The sequence below is a fragment of the Lissotriton vulgaris genome, chromosome 3_1 (assembly GCF_964263255.1).
Source record: "Lissotriton vulgaris chromosome 3_1, aLisVul1.2, whole genome shotgun sequence".
Lineage (NCBI taxonomy): Eukaryota > Metazoa > Chordata > Amphibia > Caudata > Salamandridae > Lissotriton > Lissotriton vulgaris.
Window position 1 is genome coordinate 902684911 of NC_141689.1, and position 18111 is coordinate 902703021.

An 18111-nucleotide genomic window follows, 5' to 3' on the forward strand; every position below is an offset into this window, starting at 1 on the left:
GATTGGTTCTCGTGACCAAGACAGAGTAAAGGCTGATTGGTGTATCAGTAAAGCAGCGAAACTATTGGTTAAGCACTAAGAAGACATATCTTGTTCTAATTGGAACTCTAGTGTAAACCATGCTGATATAGGCTGGTGTACGAAGCAGCAACAGAAGAGTGCGCAATCTTTTGAAAGACAGGAAATGAACAGAAAAAGGTATTATATTGGTAAAGAGAAGAAAGTTTTGTTGTTTGGAAAGGTAAAAAGATTGATTGTGAAAGACAAGTCTGTAGTAAAACAGGAGTGGAGACTAGTCCCTCCCCTAAGAACGCCTATATCTCAAATAGTAATGAAGTATGGCTGGCACACTTGCTTGTGGGTCGAGAATTGGGTGCAATATACGGAAGGTGATGGTGAGCTTGCATTTCCTTCAGAAGGTTCTTTTAACAAAGATTTTGCTGCATTTGAGTGAAACAATGATGAAACTTAAGCTTAAACATAGATATAGACAATATGAAGCATTAATGGATTGGCAAGATGAGGCATATGAGAAAGCACAACACAGATTAGGCAGAGGTTATGTTTTTGGTTTGGATAAATATTGGAATGGGAATATGGAGGACAAAATATCTAGATGAGAACAGGTAGATGTACCAAATGATTTGTTTCCTGTCAGGAGTATGGGAGGATCTACAGGAGATAAAAATAAAGAGGAAGAGAAGCATGTTCAAATTTTAGACTGTAGATACAGTGATGCAAAAGATGAATTGCTAGATGATATTCTGGATAACAGATCACCTCCATATCAAGCGGAGTTTGCAATAGTGGTGCCAAAGGTATCGACATCAGAAACTATAAAAGTTTTCCAAACTATTCCAGTCCCCATAGGGAGTAATGCAATAAACAGAAATTAACCTGTTCAAATTAATAGTACATTAATGAAGCAAGAACTCCTTCCAATGAGTAGTACAAGTATTTGGCAAGAAAGACAAGTGATAAATAGGTCAAATCATGAAGAAGAAAAAATTGAATTAGAAGTCAAAACACGAGAATTGTCTGAAAACTTAAAAGAACTACCTATGCATATAGAAGCTTTAACAGTCCCAATGAATATAGATTCTAAAATTTCTGTTTGCAAAAGTGAGGAAGAGAAAGAACATTCACTGGCCATACCGTTAAATGAGGTAAAACCAGATCTTAAAAGAGAGTTATTACCTGAAAGTGTCAGGAATAAACAGCTTATTGTGTACCAATGAGATACAACAACAGATCTGACAAAAGGTCTGACTTACGCAAATGGAACTGAGATACTAGCTGAAAAACAGACTGGATGGTTGCAGGGAATGAAACCTAGAGAAAGATTAAACCAAGTCTCTTTGGGTCTGACAAATGAGGAGTTGGGATAGTGGGTAGAAAGTGGCTACAGAAAAGATGCAGAATGCCAACAGATAAACATTGCAGTATTAAAGGTAGACATGGGGGAATTACATTGTGGAAAGAGAAGTATGAACAGATTAAAATGTTTTCAGGATGAGGAGATACTCTTTATGAGTAAAAGCATTACCTGAAAAAATAAAAATTTGCAGGAAAATCTTGAAGAAGCTACCAGTGAGAGTAGATATTTCCAAATGTATGGATTTACAAAAAACATATAGATCAAAGTTCACAGAGAAGGGCATAGAAAATGTAAACAAAGCTGGAACAAGAGTTAAAAAAAAGAATTCTGAGAAAAAGAAAGAAAGTTGAAGAATAGAGAAGCAGGAGGAGAAAAAAGAAAAAACGAATAGCTGATAGGGGATCATTAGCAGTTCCTGCTGCTCATAAATGTGAAACTGACTACATTACAGGAGGGAATTGGTTTGCAGATGAATTGACAAAATATTGCACAAAACAAGATTGTTCTTTGAATCAGACATGGGCGAAGAAAGACACTTTTTCCCCAATATCACATGCTTACTAACACAGTAGAAACATGGGAAGAAGTGAGGCAGTTGCAGGATCAGGCAAGAGATGAGGAAAACGAAACATGGGTAAGAGAAGGTTGCACACAAAAGAAAGAGAATGATGTTTCGGCCTACCAAGATGAAGATGCCCAACAGTATGTTTGCCCATTTTGCACACATGCATCATGGACAGGCACGCACAGATAGGGAAACTGATCTTGCCAAAAAAGTTATCAGTCTGATTTGTGAAATACTGAGCACTAAAAAGAAACTGTATTGTGCCTATTGTCCAGAAGCTTCTGGAGTTGGTGAACAGTGGATTGGCACAATGAAGACCGAATTAGCAAAAATGTGTGATTCCACTATCTTGAAATGGCTGGATGTTTTGTCCCTAGTTCTAGGAACCATGAGAAATACAAATGATGGAAGGACAGATTTAAATCCCTACAAGGTACTAATTGAACAAGCCATGAGAAAAGCATATATACCTAATCAACAAGACGGACCACTGAGAAATAGACTGCAGATCTTGGATACGTGTTCAGAATCAGGTGCTAAGCAACCAGAAGCTGGTAACACAAGAGAAACAGACTGTAACACTAGTGATTTAAGACCAACAGACTGTGAGAGTGTACAGCATGGTGTAAGACTTCATGATTTTTTACCTGACAACGATTTAGAAAGTACTACAGAACTAAGACAACAGACACAGAGACCAAATCTGAAGTACAAATCACTGGAATGGACATATATGGCACTTCCTGATATACAAGAGGAAGCGGATAGCCAGGAAAGTCTGAGAGTGACTGTACGAGAGGTGGTCAAGAAAGAAGAAAATTCAGAAATACTGAGAGTTATCTTATCTGACACTAGAGGAGGCAAGGATGATCAGGAAAATCCAAACAAAGACTGTGAACCTATAGATAGGGATGATTTACACATGAATTCAGGGATTACTTTGATGGGATATAAATACGATGAATACATGTTATTGGCCTAATATATACAATATAACCTTATAACTGCATGTTAGCATTGCATTACTCATATTGTATTATTAAAGTTAGGCATGATTCACTTTAGTGTTGCCTAAACCTATTGGTATGACGGAGCCATCTTGTTTCGTTTCTCTGTCTCCAATACTGTTTCCCTGAAATCACGTGATTAGGCTTTCTGCACGAAACCATGATGTCAGACCTAGCTGTTTGCTCCACTCGTTAGTTTGTAGCTCAGGGAAACCCAAGGTCACACCTGCCCTTCTTGTGGGATGCGCACATTCTATCAGACCCCGTTACTGCACTCCCCGAGCCACAGATAGAAAGAGATGCTCCTTGCTGACCTGCCCCCGGAATAGCTTAGGCCCAGCTACTAGCAATCAATTGTGCCTTATATGGGGCTTCCTGCTGGCTCACTGACAAGTTGTATCTTTCCTAGTAAGGTGACATTGTGCTATGTGTGTAACATATTTATGCTTTGCCCTGCTTGTATGTAGTCAGTCTCCCCTGCGCACCTCCGAGGGTCGTGTAGACTGAGGCTCCCCTGTCAGGGCTTGTATTTGCAAAATAAACGATTGAACCTTCTCCATTGCCGACTCACTTATTATTTATGAATAAGGTATATGGGCTATTGGTGAGTATAGTCCATTAGTATAATATTTTGGTTCCTTCAACTTGAGGTGACCATAACAGTGTTACTGAAAACAATTCTGGGTTTAGCACACAAAACGAAGACTATTTTTTTGATGAACCATTTCCAAGTAGTTAAAATAAAATAAGGGGCAAAGGACTGACAGTCATTCAAGTGTGGAAACACACTTTGTACAGACAGTACATATTTAGTAGATTTATAGGATAACTTAGATACCATAGTAAATATAACATATTTTGCTTTAGGTAGAAGATGTGTTTATGTTGTATCATTTTTTCGTAATGAGACTGTTAACAATGTACCAATAGTTGCCACCAGTTGATAGAATTGCACTTCATAAGGATAAGTACATTTTGGATTTAGAACCAAAGATAACATTTTGTCAAGAACAAGGGAAATGAGAAAGAAATTTGCTGAACTAACAAAAATTATTGAGAAGAAGTGTCTGATCGAATAAAATTGAGTGGAATATATGGGTGGTTTTGGGTTTCGGTGAGGATTTACAAATCATTTAAGGTATTCATTATTTGTGATCTTCAAAGGAGGGAATTGATAGAGCGAGGTACAGAAGATTTTGTGTGTACCCCATTCAAATCAATCACCCCCATAACAAAGTAATATATTTATTTTGATTGCTGTGTATTTATAAAAAAACACACACATTACATGTGGGAAATGATTTGCACTAACAGGTTTGATTAACATATTAATTAGTGATGTAAAATGCATGTTTAATCTATTTTGTGCATTTAAGTGGTATAATAATGCATGTTTATGTTGTAATGTACATTGTGCACTGCATGCTGCCTTTCTGCTTCACTTTTTTAATGGCTTACAGTGTGATGCTTTTCTGCTAGGTAACAGTTTTAAAGGATAAATATTAGCACTGGTGGGTGGGGGGGAAGGAAAACACTTATATTCTGTGTATTTACATTTTCTTTTTGTGTTGATCGTAGTTTTGTCTGGTTGCCAATTCCAAAATGGCTTCGCTTTTCCCTGTTCTGCGCAGTAGAAAAAGCTTACATCATTTTGCTGAGAGAAGCTCGTCCATGCTCTGTGCTTCACTGAAAACTTTGCAACTTCAGCTGACTATATTCAAGGCCATTTGATATGAACGCTGGTGAGTGAGTGGCTGTGGGCCAAAATGGTAACCACGAGAACAGCTGAATGTCTACCAAGGATAAAAGTCAAACGCCTTCCATAAAATGACCATGTGGAAACAGCTGAATCACTGAAAATGAACATGTAAAGGCCTGATGATGAACGGGAACAGTCGAACTTGTATTTATCAGTTTGTCAAACAAAGTTGTTCACGGACATCCTGGAAGTTGAAAAACGCATGGACAGTCGAATTTGTATCTGTCAGTCTTTTAATCAGGAAGTTATTCATGGACATCCTGAGAGCTAAGAACTGCAATGTCATGGCCAATCAGAGAAAGAGAAACAACAAGATTTGAAACATTTGAGGGTAGAGAGCCAGCAAATACAGTATAAATATCAGACCAATATTGGGTTTCAATGTCACAGAAGCTGATCGCAGAGAGAAGCTGATTGCACTGCACCTGTTTGCAGAGATACTGGGAGCCTGAAACTATGCCAGAATGCTCACTGATAACCCCTGTAGGTTGGAGATTCATTGTGGGACACTAGCCTGGGTGAGAGTTTCGCCGAGGAGGCCTGGGTTAGTAAGTATAGTTGGGGTTTAGTACTGGATAGGAAGGTTTTAGTGTACAAATCTTTAGAATTAAATGCATGTTTTAACTATGGTTTCTCTGATATTGTCATGAAGAATTCTCTTTCAGGTACATGACCAAGGATTGATGGATGTTTTATTTAAGAGAATAATGCAATTAATGTGAACCTGAATTTTTCTGTTCATGACTTTTAACAGTTTTTCTTGACTTATTTCCTGAATAAATGGCAATGCTCAGTGAAAATTAACAATGACAGAATAAATGATAATTTTCTTTTATGCAAATGAATTATATAAAATCTTTTAAATGATTTCAGGTGTTCTTGATTCTTTTAGAGTCAATTAATTATGCAAATCAATGTATTGTTGTAGTGAGGTTAAGCTTGTCTTGACAATCACCATCAACTTACTCAACTAATTGGTCCATCGACCTAATTGGCGGGGTACATTGATGCATAGATTAGTTAGTAGAAATATTGATGAAAACAAATGTTGGTGTTAAAAATCTGTGCTTTAAGGTATTCTGTCATAGGAGAGAATACACTCAACCCATTTTTGTTTATATATATTTACAAGGGTCTGGGGTAAAGTATGTGTGTGTGTGACTAGGTGAGTTGTACTTCGGTTTTATGGGCCCCACCCGAGTGACCTGGACCCTGGGTTGGTGATATTTCTGGGTGAGTGCTGCATCAAGGTCAATAGGTTTCAAAACTAAATTCTTGTGGGTTTTTTGTATAAATATCACTGCATACAAGCTGTACTTCGGGCATCAGGTTTCAGCTCCACGAAGGGGACTGATCTTCCCTGCAGCATTAGATTAAACCTATATTTCTTTGCCAATTGTGTCTTGGTTCTTTCTTTCTAAGATTTCCCTCCAACGAATTGGCGAGTCCAATAGCCAGGATTTCCATTTGGCCTCACCGATTGCCACCGCCCGGAATTCCGCCTACCCTTGTCGAGTGGATGGCACAATTTGAAAAAGGTAAGCAGACACTGATTTCATTTAAGTTCTGCCATTCACAGGGGTGGGTAGGCACCAGGAGTTTGCATTTTTTAAGGTGAGGACATTATGAATTCTGTTCTCTTAATCAAAAAGTCGACATTTGGTATTTTAATATCGATGATTTTCGTATTCACATTCAAGATTATATGACACAATATTGGGTGATCCCAGTGGTAAGTCAAGAAGATGCAGGATACTCGACTAGACAGTCAAAAGTGGTCATAATAGAGTAGGTGACTTGAGGCTGGGCAACCAGCATATGTTCTGACGTTGTGGCAAAGGGATGGTTACAAATAACATAAAGCGTTCCCTTTAGTTTAGGAACGACCCTCTAGGCGCTGCTGTTTTGGATCGACGCTGCGATCTGTAGTTTTTAGATCATGTATGACCAATAAATAATAAATCCGTTCTTATTGGGTCATCTTTCAATTTATTTTCGTTTTTCAAATGTTGAAATTCACATATTGAAGCATGTCATGATTATATATCCATAAATTCATAAATCCATGTGGATAGATAAGGCATTTCCCAATGCATTTCGTACCTCTGATAGGTACTTCATGGAATCTGTAGAAATAATACATATAAATGAGGGTCCATCACTCTTTTCTATAGCAAACATATATTCAAATTGCACACACATATGCAATACATTGTTCCACATGATTGATGCTAAATTATAATCAAAATCCTACTCAAAATCGACAGTTCTCACAAAAATTCAGAAACTATCGTCACTAACGTGAGCATGGTGCGTTTTCGAAAACCACAAACCAACTTAATCGTGTACAAACCAAATTCAAAATTACTTCTAAACAATTCCTTCGAGTTGTTGTGTTAAAAATTCACATTCTACACTATGTCATATGTATGCATCTAGCCTGGTGTTGCTCCCCATTATACTCTCCGTGTGCTCAACTTACCGCTGTTAAACAGGAACGTGCATAGTACTCGCCAGGTGAATAACCGCGGGCTCAACCCGTCGCCATTAATGTAACACAGTGATTTCCAAAAGAGAAGACGGTCTGCCTCTCAGGTGATTTAGAAAGTAAAAACAGACTGTGGTGACAAATAGGTTCGGCCATATTGGAAATGTGTATTAAACCTAGTGACATCTCACTTCAAACAACTCGACGATTCCTATCAAGAACAGATCTTCACAAATAAAATATGACATATAAAATTTACAAAATATATATATAAAAAGGCATCAAATTCATAACTATAACTCATATTATGAACAATGCAATCAATGTGGTTATAAAGGTTCCACTGTTATCGTATTTTATAAATAACACAAGAGGTCCAAGCGTTCATTGAGCCCATGTGGCTTCAAAGAGTCCAGCCTGAAAATCCATTGGTTCTCTTTTTGTAAGAGTATTCTGTTCACGTCTTGATTTCCAATAGTCGTGATAATTTCAAGCACCAGAAATTTCAATTGTGAAATATTATGTCTTTTTTCATTGAAATGAACAGCAATGGGTGATTTTTCATTTTTAGTTCTAATATTGCTTTTATGCTCTGTCACACGTGTCTTAATCTTCCTTGTAGTTTTGCCCACATATACCAGGCCACATGGGCATTTAAGAAGATATATCAAATTCATACTGTCGCAAGTTGCTGTTACTTTGAGATGTATGGGGTTTTCTTGCCGAGGATGATTGATAGAGTTACCCTTGATAATTGCGTGGCAATTGTTGCAATTAAAACATGGTACTGTGCCTTTGTATGTTTCTTTTTTAGAGTTTTGGCTACTTTTCTTGAGCATGTCTTGAATGTTTCTACTTCGAGTGTAAGCAAATCTTGGCTGATTTTGAAAGATCCTTTTAAAGTCTGGTTCATTGGATAGGATTTGCCAATGTCTAAGGATGGATTGTTTGTATGCATAACTTTTGGTAGAAAATGTTGACACCACTACAGCACGTTTCTCAGATGTTTTAGGGGAACTTCTCAATAAATCTTACGTGATTTGGTATCACATTTGGTAGTTGCAGTCTCTAGTATTTTTACAGGATATCCTCGCTCTTGGAAACGCTGAATCATGTTTTGTATTTGCACTTTAGATTCCTCAGGTTCTGAGACTGATGAAGTACCTATCAGAGGTACGAAATGCATTGGGAAATGCCTTATCTATCCACATGGATTTATGAATTTATGGATATATAATCATGACACGCTACAATATGTGAATTTTAACTTTTGAAAAACGAAAATAAATTGAAAGATGACCCAATAAGAACGGATTTATTATTTATTGGTCATACATGATCTAAAAACTACAGATCGCAGTGTCGATCCAAAACAGCAGCGCCCAGAGTGTCGTTCCTAAACTAAAGGGAACGCTTTATGTTATTTGTATAAACACACCTGATGTTCGACTAGGTGATACCTCCGTGGCACGCGTTATCCGCACTACTGTTCAGACTTTTAGCCTGTGCCCAACCGCCCCCCCTTGTTTGCAAAGGGATGGTTACAAAACTGGTGTCAGTAGACTTCACCCGGAGTAAGAGCAGAAAACTCAAGTCAACATACTACCCAGACCATAAGTCTAGAAGATGCATTTCTGTAAACAGAGAGCGCAGAAGAGATTCACCCTTCATGACTACGGAAAGAATTGAACAATGGTTATCAACTTAGTATGTAGTTTAAAATAAGGAAGTATGATTGATTCTGGAGTAGTTAAAAGAAAAGAGTGTACAACCAAGAAAATAAATATGTTGGAGATGAATGTGTGTACAAACATGTAAATAGAAGTGTGGCCACAGAGTAATGCAGTTTCATAATTTTATGTCACATATTGTATAACTTAGGAACAAATTGATGGATTTTCTATCTTATGAGGGATAGTGTATATTTCAGGAAAGGAGGTTTTAAGTAATTGACTGAGTTAGGTAAATGTCTCAACACTCACAAGTGATAAATCACTACAGATCCCAAATTAGTTATCCTTCTTTATAACAATTAGCTTTCTGCCTTGTCCATATGCACTGACCCCAATAGACCACCAATACCATTCCCATGTAATAATCCCTTAATGGGAGAAATTCTTGAATGCCTAGGTATTGATAGTACATCACATTTAGGTCTCTGGACAACATACATATGTGTGACAGAAGTAGATCCCTCAGGAAATTAGATAAGCCCTCAAATGAACTTCTCTGAAACAGTTCTAGCATAGAGTGCTTGAGTCACCACATTATCCGGACCTTAAGTTCAGAAGTTTACCCCATATGAATGTTGAGGGAAGTGACCAAAATATAATAGATCATAATCATCAAGGGCAAATAGTGAAAAGTTGGTCAATTGCCCCTTTGACCCCCTTACCAACCGATATAGATAGGGAAGGGCACAAAAAGACATTAATAACATTTTCAGTACACATGAGATAAAAACCAACACCTTGTGGGATTGGGGAATGGCAAAGAAGAAATTCATTTTCACATATAGAGATCTTCATGTGTGAAACTGCTGCCCACGGACAATCGCTGTGTTGCACGGGTCCCAAAATAGTTACTGATTCCTCCCTAAAATTAGAGGTTCCAATTTACGTGAAACTTGGGGATCTTTAAAGAGTAGGGATTTAGGACATGAGAAATGCAACACAACACCATATTGATAATAAAACTAGGGAGATTGATTATCTACAATAGAAACAATGTCAGGGCTAAATATAGGATTGTCCCTATTACAACAGACCCATTGAGAGAAGGAAATAATTTTACAAGATGGACCAAAAGGATCACCAAAGTGACATGGGATCTCCTGTAGCACACCTGGTTGAAGTCTTCCCAGGAGACAAAGACTGTATAGTGAAACTTAGCAAGAAAGTGCATAAAGCCACTCAACACCACACACACACACAGGCCCAGCAGCCTGCCTACGCAGAAGAGTGCCAGAGGCAGACCCAAGGGCAGTACAAAAAAAGCCCCTTACAGAAACTAATGAAAGGTGCGCCAGCTTGGGAGATGCAGAGAGGAAGGCCGCGAAAAAGGGCTGAGCTAGAGAGTTCTAGTGATAAAGCAGAAGAGGGGACCTTTTCAGTTATGTCCTCCTCAGTTGACTCATATCATCATTTCATACAGTCAACCCTGCCGCTTTCTTTTCACACCCCATTACTGATACGGGCGATGATGTCCTTGGCTGCGCCACATATACTCCAGATGAATGTAGCCAAGCAGCAGAAGATCCCCCCTGTAGTGTTTTGTTAATGGGTCCTCCACAATAGATCGGGACAATGGAGTAAGACATACAGATTCAGTTATAGTTAGAGCTATGCACCATGATTCAGTTATAGTTAGAGCTACGCACCATGCCTCTCAGACACACTGAAATAACAGAACAGATAACTTTGCCACCTCATTACCCCGCCCAGGCTGCTGAACTAGTAGCATTAGTGTCAGAACTCAAACAGGGTGAAGGAAAAACCATAACAGCATACTCGGTTTCAGCCTATGTCACCACGAAATTGCACTCCAGAATCATGCAATGGAGCAGAAGTGGGTTCCAGAAGTCCGATGGAAGCCCTGCCATACACTGCCTCATCATGGAGGCCTTCATACAAGCCTTGGCACTGCCACACACAGTTGCAGTAGTGAAGTCGCAGCCCACCGTAAAACCCAGGACTTTGTATCCCGCAGAAACGCCTTTGCAGATTGGGCAGGCAAAGATGCAACTAAACACCCTGTGTATATTTCCGAACATTACACAGAGAGAGCTTACCTGCACCTAAGAGAGTTGCATACAAGAAAGGGCCCCAGAGCATAATAAAAAAATGTGGGAAGTCAGGGGGTTGCACACAGACAGGAACAGACTTAATATACAAACAGATAACCACAGGGAACCCTGTCATGCCCCACACATTGCTACTGATAGCCCTAACCAGCTGCATTTTCCTTCACACACCGCTAGAGACAACATGTCCCTCCAAATACACCAGGATTGGATTGTTCCCAATTTAAACAAGATAATCACAATATACATACCCACTTGGACTGTGTGCCAGCAGTATTCACCAAACCCTACCTTGAAGGTAGTATCCACCATCCCTCGACCACAAGGACCCTATAAGGAAGTGCACATTTTTCTCTTAGTAAGAACCAATCGCACAAGTTCTATTCTCGAGAAATAGCAAACATTGTGTGGGGGTTTCACTAATGTTTTGGTGTCCAGCCCTATGTTCTCTCCTTTTAAGCATACTTTTGGCCCAATAACAATTACACATTTATTTCTAATGGCAGACAAGTGTGCATATCATTTGTTGGGAATAGCTGAACAGAGTGGTGGGCATGCATTTTTTGATTTGGGATATTGTCAGATCAGGATAACAGACTACACCACCACATATACTATCTATGACTATACCACCACATATACTATCGAAGATAGATGACAGAACATGGGTCAAACAATAAAAAAATTGTATGCAAAATGCGTATCAACCCAATAAAGATTAATACCAAGTAGAAGTTTGCTCTGCAAAGAATACCACAGTACAAAATGAGCCAGAAGGGTCATAAAGAATAAAAAAAATTACACAGAAGGACCTGAACATTTGGCTCTAAGAGCCAAAAGATCGATTAATGGAGAACACACTGATGCATTACCCAGAGTAACCTCCCCATTCAAATTTAAGGGTGGCTGAGAAAATGTAAGTAGTGACGGTCATATTACTGTCATTTCTAAAATCAACTACTCATGTCACTGTAGCATCCTGCAAGGAAATGGTCATCAATATCAGAGGGTTGTAGCAGTGTAGTGGCCTTATGAACACTATAAAAAATAGTGACAATACTAACTATTATCCCCATGATATAATTATAACTGCACACCCTCAGGATTGGGGGCTAGAATAATTAACACTCCAAGACACACAGACAGAGAAAGACTTATTGGACAGCACAGACAAGACAAAACAGGACATGTATCTCTATCTTGAGGATGACTGAGAGGAGCTTTGATAATACTGAGGTAGAGGAGTTCCTAAAATGGAGAACTAAATGTAACTTGTTTTTTAAAATATAATAATTTTATTGAGTTTAAACTTGTCATATTCAAGTTAGCATTAGTATATATATTCTGTTACAGATAAAGCATTTATATATCAACATTTATCGTGCACAGTGTTTCAGTCCATCATTACATTACCTCGGTCCCCCCTTTTTGACATTTCCATTTCTACCGTTGGTGAAATACATAATTCTCCTCTATATGGATTCCAGCCACCCCATTTTTTGTCCCACTTTTTAGGATAGCCCCGGGATTTATGGATATTTCCGCCACCCAGCCTATTGGCAATGGTCGATCTGCTGCTTTCATAGCGATTGTCCTTTTAACCAATGTGTATCCTAGGGTGGCTGTTAGAACTGGGGGTCTCTAGTTGGCAGAGGTAAGTACCTTAGACCAAGTAGGGACCCTTGCTTCTAGTCAGGGTGAAGGAATAACCCTCTGAGATAACCCCCGCTCACCCTCTAGGTAGCATGGCGCGAGCAGTCTAGGCTAAACAGAGGCAATGTGGATAACATTTGCACTTAACACAACAATAATCCCCAATCCACCACAAACTGAGACCACACAGGTAAGTATATTTTATAAAAATATATAACTTTATCTAGTTTCAGGCAGTAAAAAGCAGTAATACTATAATCACTTTTTCAGGAGAAGGTTGCACTTAATCTTAATGGTTGCAAGTAATTTCAGGAAGTTCTTATATCATCAAATGTCCCAAGTCTCTTCAACCAGGTATTAAAACTAATGCCACTGATTTAGAAATGATGCGCTCTAAAAACGAGCAGTCCAAACAATGCCACTGTTAAAAAATATGCCACAATGATCCCCTGGCCTCAGGGACCACAAGCGCTTCAAGCGCGTCTCACCCGGTTACTTGGAGGAGGGGGGACTTCTTTCCCCGTGCTCGCGGTGACGCTGGGCCCCCAGGGGCACCTCGCGGGGGAATGCTCAGTACCGCTCCAGCCCGGCCGGTCTCAGGACGCTCTCCGCCCGCTCTTGGTCCTTCAGAGAGCAGCGGGGAGCAGAGACGGCAGGCCGGGGGCTGGAGCACTCGATCAGGTCCCTCGGCGAGGTCAGGTCAGTCTTCCCGGGCCCGGCGGTGATCGCGCTGATTCTTCGGCTCCTCCAGCCGCCTCCGCCCAGGCAGCCAATCCCGTCGCGGCTCTCCAGGCGAGCCCCTCTTACACCCGGGAGTCAGCCACTGGCAGTGCGGCTCCCGGGACGGCTTGTCGTGACGCTTCCGCTTCTGTGGCCAATCAAGGCCCACCACCCTGATGACGCTGCGCCGCACGGGCCTATCCCGTCGCGGCGTTAGTGAGGGGGCTCGGCTCCCTCAACCAATGGGAGCGCGGCGGCTTCGTTCTTCGCTGTTTCAGCTCCGATCAGGATGGCGCTTCAACGTAGAGGTTTTCTGGCCCCGGGCAGTGGCGGTGATCAGGCGGCAGATGATTTTAGAGGGCGCGGTCACGGGCAGACCGCCCTCATAGCCTCACAACCGCTCTGGAGTGGATTCTGCGAGGGGAGGCACCACAGACCTCCGACCCTCGCCGGGAATGTGCCGATGAGCACCACGATCCCTTCCCACACTCAGCAATAGGGCACCACACGCTCCAGGTCCACGACAGCACAATCTTGCAGTAATTCTGGGCAAAGCTTTAGGAACCTTTAACCCTGGGTTCCCATCAGGAGGCCAGCTCTTCTCAGGCCCTTGGAGATTCAGTAAAGACACAGCACACAGCAGAGTCTTGGCAGTTTCAAGTAGGCAGGGTCACAGCACACAGCAAAGTCCCTTTCTCCTCCTCAGCTTCCAGTTAGACAGAGGAACAGGTCAGCCCTTAGACCACACAGCAAGGCAATCTTCCTTCAGTTCTCCAGCAGTCTTTCTTCCAGCAGAGGTTCCTTCTTGCTTGTAGAATTTTAGAATCTAATCTTCTGTAGTAAGGGGTCCTTCCCTTATACCCCTGAACGCCTTTGAAGTCTTGGTGCAAGGGGGCCCTGAGCGCTGGAATGTTTCTGGTGTTCTTCCTGTCAGCTTCAGGGCCAGAGGTGACCGTGGGCCGGCAGGGGAGTTAGCCAGCACGGTGGTCAGGCAGGCACAGCCCAGCACTATCAGGCGCTTCTTCCTCCCCTTCCCCGGGCAACAGATGTCGCCTTTCACCCCTGGGCTGACTCCAACCCCCCCCCCCCCCCCGGGGCCCTGCAGCTCCTGTCACGCAGGCACTCCACACACAGGCCCAGGCACACAGAAAGGTTTATACAAAAGAACAGCCACTTTCTAAAAGTGCTATTCTCAACCCCAGGATCCAAAAACAACCTTCACTAAAAGATGTGTCATTTAATTCTGAGTTCAGGGATATCTTTCATTGATGTTCCATCTTGTTCCTATAGGAAGATAGGCTGGGATCCAATGGGACCAGCCTCCCCCATGTTACCCTAGGAAGCCTTACAGCCCTACAGCAGTGAGCACACAAAGTGGCTGCTGCTCTCCACCAGAGCATGTTACCTGCACTAGTACATGCTCTACCCTATCCATACACTGCACCCTGCCCAGGGGGGTACCTTGAGCCTTCCATAGGGGTGGCTGATGTGCACAGACAGGGGAGGGTTAAGCCCAGCCAGTGGGGACACTGGCCAGGCAGACATGGCAGTCCACTGACTGCACACAGGCCCTGCGCTGGCAGGCCTGAGACACCATTTTAGAGCTACTCATGTGGGTGGCGCAATCTGCGCTGCAGGCCCACCAGTAGCATCTGTCATCACCAGCCCTGGCACCCACAGTGCACTGTACTAGGGACTTCATGGTGATACAAATATGCCAATCAGGTATATTCAATCAATATGACAATTTACAGAGGGACACTTACCCTCTGACACTGATCAGCAGTGGCAGAGGGTCCAAAGCATCTAAATCAACAAAAACGAAATCCAGCACAGCATCACAAATACATGAGTCAGAGGCAAAAAGATGGGTAAAAACCACGCCAAGGATGTCAGGTCTAACACGTGTCCCCTCCAGCTGAAAGTGGGGAGAACTACCCAACCTCTTGGGAGTCCTCATCACTAAGGCGGAAGAATCTGGACAGACCGTCAGCATTGGCGTGGTCTGTACCAGGGCGGTGCTCCACCGTGAAGTCCATCCCCTGTAGGGAAATGGGCCACCTCAACAGTTTTGGATTCTCGCCCCTCATATGCATTAACCATCTGAGGGGCCTGTGGTCGGTCTGAACACGGAAGTGAGTCCCAAACAGGTAGGGCCTCAGCTTCTTCAGAGCCCAGACCACAGCGAAAGCTTCCCTTTCGATTGCACTCCATCTCTGTTCTCTGGGGAGTAGCCTCCTACTAATGAAAGCCTCTGGTTGGTCTTCGCCCTCCTCATTGATCTGTGAGAGTACTGCTCCCACGCCTTGCTCTGAAGCGTCAGTTTGCACAATGAACTCATTCGAAAAGTCAGGTGCCTTAAGCACCGGTGCTGTGCACATGGCAGTTTTGAGGGTGTCAAAAGCAGTTTGACAGGCCTCAGTCCAATTCACTTTCCTGGGCTGATTTCTAGATGTCAGCTCTGTCAAAGGGGCTACAATGGTGCCATAACCTTTGACAAACCGTCTGTCATACCCGGTGAGACCTAAAAAGGCTCTCACCTCAGTCTGGGTCTTGGGGGTTCCCAAGCCAGAATGGTATCAATTTTCGCCTGTAGGGGCGCCACCTGGCCGCTCCCCACCTGGTGTCCCAAGTACACCACAGATCCCTGCCCTATCTGACACTTACTGGCCTTGATAGTGAGGCCTGACTTCTGCAGAGCCTTCAACACTGCGCAGAGGTGTTGCAGGTGTTCCTCCCAAGTGGAGCTGAACACAGCAATGTCATCCAGGTATGCTGCGCTGAATTCCTCCAGCCCTGCTAATACCTGGTTGACCAGTCTCTGGAATGTGGCCGGGGCATTTTTCAACCCAAAGGGCATGACACGAAACTGGAAGTGCCCCTCTGGTGTTGAAAATGCTGATCTTTCCTTGGCCCCCTCAGTTAAGGCAATCTGCCAGTAACCTGAAGTCAAATCAAAGGTGCTCAGGTACCGGGCAGCTCCCAACCGATCCACCAGCTCATCAGCTCTGGGGATGGGGTGCGCGTCAGTCTTGGTGACCGCATTGAGCCCACGGTAGTCCACACAGAAACGGAGTTCTGGGGGGCCACCAGGTGTAGCAGCTTTCTTAGGCACTAAGACCACTGGGCTAGCCCAGGGGCTGCTGGAGGGCTCAATAACCCCTAGCGCTAACATCTTCGAAACCTCTTCTTTGATGCTAGCCCTGACCTTGTCAGCCACTCTGTAAAACTTCTGTTTCACAGGCAGGTTGTCACCGGTGTCCACATCGTGGACGCACCACTTGGTGACACCTGGGGTCAGGGAGAACAGGGGGGCGAATTGACCCAAGACTTGGCAACAGTCCTTCTGCTGCTCTGGGGTCAGGGTGGGTGAGAGTATCACACCATCCACTGACCCATCCTGCTCCTTGACTGCCAGGAGGTCAGGGAGAGGATCACTATCCTCCTCCCCTCCAGCATCTGTAGCCATGAGCATGGTCACTTCAGTCCTCTCAAAGTGGGGTTTGAGGCGGTTCACATGTAGCACTCTCAGGGGTTGCCTGGGAGTCTTCAGGTTAACCAAATAGGTAACCTCGCTCTTGCGCTCCACCACCTCATATGGCCCAGACCATTTGTCACGGAGCGCACAAGGCTCCACCGGCGCCATCACCCACACTTTCTGCCCAGGTTGGAACTCCACAAGAGAGGTGTTCTGGTCATACCACCTCTTCATTTCCTCCTGGCTAGCCTCCAGGTTCTCTTGAGCGAGCTTCCTGAAGCGCTTGGTCTGGTTGCGAATGGCCAGCACATAGCTGAACACATCCTGAGGGGTTTTCCCACAGGATTTCTCCCACCCCTCCTTCACCAGGGTAAGAGGCCCTCTGACAGGGTGGCCATACAGCAACTCAAAGGGACTGAACCCCAAGGATTTCTGAGGCATCTCCCTGTAGGCAAACAACAGGCATGGCAACAAGACGTCCCATTTCCGCCTCATGGGCTCCTCTAGGCCCATAATCATGCCCTTCAAGGTGCGGTTAAATCTCTCAACCAACCCATTTCCTTGAGGGTGGTAAGGAGTGGTGAATTTGTATGTCACCCCACACTCCGCCCACAGGGACTTCATATGCCTAGAAATGAAGTTTGTCCCCCTGTCCGAGACCACCTCCCTGGGAAATCCCACCCGGGAAAAGATCCCCATCAGGGCACGGCCCACCACTGGGGCTGTGACTGTTCTGAGCGGGATGGCTTCCGGGTACCGAGTGGCATGGTCCACCAAGACCAGGATAAACCTGTTACCTAGGGCTGTCTTGGGATCCAGGGGCCCCACGATGTCAATGCCCACCCGCTCAAAAGGGGTGCTCACCACGGGAAAGGGTTGGATGGGGTGCCACGCACTTCCCTCCGCTCTTGCCACTGGCCTGACAAGTCTGACAAGACTTACAAAAGGCAGCGACGTGCTTCTTCATCTGGGGCCAGTAGAAATGGGTGACAAGCCTGTGATAGGTCTTGTCTTGCCCCAGATGTCCTGCGAGAGGCACGTCATGAGCCAGACCCAGTAGGAAGTTCCTGAAGCGCTCGGGCACTACCAGCACTCGGGCTGACCCGGGCTCAGCGAACTTGGGCTCACTATAAAGTAAGTCATCCTCCCAGTAGATCAAATGCTCCTTGGACCCCAGGCCTGCGGCCTGGTCTGCAGCCTGCTGCCGCACACCAATGAGGGAAGGGCACTCCTTTTGAGCTTGGCAGAATTCCTCCCTGGA

At 43.6% G+C, this 18111-nt stretch overlaps 1 pseudogene; it reads left to right on the forward strand.

The window, feature by feature from the left end:
* Positions 1–1931: 1931 nt before the first annotated feature.
* On the forward strand, positions 1932–2925 carry LOC147727183 (uncharacterized; annotated as a pseudogene).
* The last annotated feature ends 15186 nt before the right edge of the window (positions 2926–18111 follow it).